At 38.7% G+C, this 4,104-nt stretch overlaps 1 long non-coding RNA gene across 2 annotated transcripts; it reads left to right on the forward strand.

Moving 5' to 3' along the window:
* Positions 1-256: 256 nt before the first annotated feature.
* On the forward strand, positions 257-1,990 carry LOC125140729. Of its 2 annotated transcripts, XR_007139948.1 has the most exons (3): positions 263-920; positions 1,168-1,312; positions 1,496-1,990. It is a non-coding gene; the product is annotated as an uncharacterized LOC125140729 (long non-coding RNA). The 2 variants fall into 2 exon arrangements; XR_007139947.1 differs by having other exon boundaries at positions 257-920; positions 1,168-1,990.
* Positions 1,991-4,104: the final 2,114 nt, after the last annotated feature.

Genomic DNA, 4,104 nt, shown 5'->3' on the forward strand with positions numbered 1-4,104 from the left:
AACGTTCATTAGGTTCTATTGGTTTATACCAGCACAAAGCATGGGTAAGTGGTCACTTTTACCTATGAGAGTATCTTATTTCTTCCTTATTTTTAAAGAGAAACATACTTTTTGAATTAAGTGATGAGATTAGTTGTTAGTATTTTGGACTACATAGATTTTGGTCACTAGATGGAGACATTCTGCGTTTGTGTTTTGTGTTTTCTTTTGTTCACTTGCCTGTAACCTTCATTATTGTTCTCACCTGTCTCTGAACAGTGTGTACCCTCCCTTTCCTCTTTTCTTTATTCATTGCTAAGTCCTTGTGTTTGCCATTGCTACTGCCTTTGTACCTTTTGCTACTTGCTACTGATTATTTTATAAAAATTTGGGTTCTATGTGTTTGCTCTGTTGCCTTTTTTTGGTTCTTACTTGTTTGACCACACATTCATCTGCCTGGATTTATTTTTGTATCTCTGTTTGCTCTTTTGGTGAATCGTTTTGAACCTGAAACTGGTAGAGGACGATGGTCTCGGGGGAGTGCTGATCATCTGAGTCTTGATCTTGAGAGCTGTATATTGCTGTACAAATACAAAAACACACGTTCTACATCTATGGGCCCCACCAGGACATGGTGGTGTTGTTCGATCCGCACATCTGATTGGAGCATTGCCATTCCGGTGGCCCAATTTGGGTGTCAAACCAGGACCTGAAGATGACTCTGCACTGCTTGTCGGCCGCTAACCGAAGCCATTGGAGCAACTGCATCCTGTGGACAAAGTAAATGCAACATACTCTATGGCAGTTTGGGAACCCAGGCAGGAAACCGACTTCTGGCACTGACCACATGCCTTTACTGTCAACAGTCTGCTGTACTCTTGTGCTCTTGTGCAGTCTGTGGGCACATGCAGGTCATGGTGGACTGGGAGGGATATGGCTAGGTAAAAATGCTACTCAACCTATACTTAATCCATGATCTCCACCTACACAATTTGATTGGCCGAGAGGAACCCCAGGAGCTTTATTTTTTTTTTTGTATTAGGACACAGGAGGTTGAAGCGGTTCATAACCAGTCTTTGATTCCTGGCCAGAATCCCTGCCCTTTTAATTGTGCACAACTGTCCAATGTCAGTTGTAAGGGTCTGATGATAGATCAGAAATAATATAATTTTCTTTTTTTTTATTTAGGTTTATGGTCAAGATGTGGGGACAGCCATGATACAACACCCCTGGAGCAGATGGACCTTGCTCAAGAGCCCAACATTGACAGCATGGCAGTGCAAACCCAGGAAAAGACAATGATACCATGAATTGGGATGAAGAGGGGTTTTTGGTTATTAAACTATATTAAAGTTAAATTATCACAAAAGGGTAGCATGTTGCAGTGGGCAGTGTTGCTATCTCACAGATCCAGGGCACTCTCTGTCAGCTCTATAGTGTCTATTTGGATGTTTTTCCATGGCTGTGTTTTATCTCCAACTGTCCAAAAATGTGTGTTTTATTGTTTTATTTGCAGGGCTTCCTGAGATGTCTGGACATTTCACCTGCATTGTTCCCTGGAACAGTTCATGTTAATTAGTAAAGCAGAATGAATTATTGCATAGAAAAAACATAAATCAATACAAAATACTAAAGACTTGGAGAAATTAATCATGTTTAGCCCCGTATCTCCTTTAAAACGTATTACACCCCTCTTTTGATTTTCAAACCTGACCCATGTAGCTTCCCATACTTTTGTTTCTTAGGTCTTGATTATTTTTTATTTATTCATTGAATAGCTTTTAAATTTTGAGCATGTGATCTGGCTTTCACTGTGTTTTATTGATTAGATTGTGTGACTGTAGGAAGCCCAGTCGGTAACCCCAGTGACTCACGCATTCATCAAACCCATCACATTGTAACCTGTCCTTCAGGATCCATTTACACATTTATAGTCATTGTGGATAACTATAGTGACATGGTGGATAAATAAATGGCAGGATTGCTGTATGTGATTTCATAATAATACACATTGCAAAGCCGCTCTAATTTTTATTGAATTGCTTGATGGTGACATTTAGGCACATTGTTGTTAACACTTGTTCTACCTTCTCTCTCCATCAGTGGTTTGTTATTACGCTTAGTGGTTTGTTAAATCCTCTTGATACATGTATTACATTTAGAAGCTGTTGCAATAACCACACACAGCATAGATTAAATTTTCTTAGATATAAGAAAATATGTCTCCAGTATATCACTGGATTTGAAGCTCTTTCAAGGCAGCACACTTGTGAGACAGCAAGCTTCAGAAGACAGGATTGTTTGACCTTGATGCTGAACGTTAAATATCCAATTTATGTTCAGTAGGGAGCGCGGCAGCGGGGTGTCGTAATCCTCCCTAGCTGAGAGATGAATGTAGGTGCTACTTTACTCAGGGTTCAGGGGTGGCAAACGCTCTGTAATTCAAACACCTTTAAAGCAGGAGCTCGTGTCTTTCAACACTCTTAGAAGTGATTGAAGTCAACAGAGTGAGTGGGAAAGACGTGGTTATCACTTACAGGTCTAATTGCACTTTGTTATCTGGTGGACTCCGGTGAGATCCTGGAATGTTTTGAATGTATGATTTAATCGCTGAGTGCATGGAGAGGGTGACGAGAGAAAAATGACTAATTGCCTACAGTATAATTAATCCTACTGAAGTGTATATCATACAGGGAAGTACAGTACAGTCAATCTGTAGGTACAGTCAGTTAATCTGTCTGTTCTTGTTTCCTTTTATCAAATATACAAATAAATGAAGACAGACAGGTTATACCCTCTACTCCTATATCTATATATCTGTCTGTCTGTCTGTCTGTCTGTCTGTCTGTCTGTCCGTATACAAATAAATGAAGACAGACAGGTCATACCCTCTACTCCTATATCTATATATCTGTCTGTCTGTCTGTCTGTCTGTATACAAATAAATGAAGACAGACAGGTAACACCCTCTACCACTCGTCTATCTATCTATCTATCTATCTATCTATCTATCTATCTATCTATCTATCTATCTATCTATCTATCTATCTATCTATCTATCTATCTATCTATCTATCTATCTATCTATCTATCTGTAATTCAAAGGAAACTACAAGGATAGATAAACAGACAGGTAATTCCCACCACTCAGCATGGACATTTAACTATTGATGCATACATCCAGCTGTAGATTATTTAGCTTTGTTTAATAAAAAGCAAAAATAAAGACAGACAGACAGACAGACAGACAGTTATGACAGAGAGACAGGTAGAGTTAAATGTTTTTAAATCTATCTATCCTTGTAGTTTTCTTTTATTTGAACACATTTATAGATAGATAGATAGATAGATAGATAGATAGATAGATAGATAGATAGATAGATAGATAGATAGATAGACAGACAGGCAGACAGGCAGACAGACAGACAGACAGACAGACAGATAGATAGATAGATAGATAGATAGATAGATAGATAGATAGATAGATAGATAGATAATGTCCAAGATTAGTAGGGTTTATCTATCCAGCTGGAATGATAGATCTGTTTATCAGTAGTTTATCTTGAAGGAGAGTTTCCTAACACAACAACATAATGTAATAGTGTAGTGAAATTTAACATTAATAATCAAGGAGTATCAGAAAAGTCCCACAGCACACTAACACAATAAAGAGTGGATGGAGGAACGGAACAGGTAACTTAGTTATGCTAATTGCATTTGGCTTGTAATAGTGCATCTTTCCATCCAGGGTAATATTGTAGGAAAGAATGAGATCTGCAGTGTGTGTCAGATATCTGATGCACAGGATTAGTGCAGGAGTGCGAAGCAGAAGAAGAACAAATTTAGTGAGTGTACTGCTGTACAAAACCGGAATATTCCTTCATCTGGCCTGCAGAGAATAGTTTGACTGGGAAAGGGAAAAACAAAGACAGACAAAGCGTCCTTTAATTCGTTCTTCCTGTCACCTTATTGGAAAGTTTTTTATCTAAAGCTTGTTAACATACTGAACTGTAAGAGTTTGGACTTTTGTGTGCGTTTGCTCACATTTGCTGAACTGCAAACGAGTCAATACTGATAGCGTAAGCAAACACGCCGCCGACCGCGTCACGCCTTGCTTCTAGTGTG

Source organism: Tachysurus fulvidraco, chromosome 2 (assembly GCF_022655615.1).
Source record: "Tachysurus fulvidraco isolate hzauxx_2018 chromosome 2, HZAU_PFXX_2.0, whole genome shotgun sequence".
Taxonomy (NCBI): domain Eukaryota; kingdom Metazoa; phylum Chordata; class Actinopteri; order Siluriformes; family Bagridae; genus Tachysurus; species Tachysurus fulvidraco.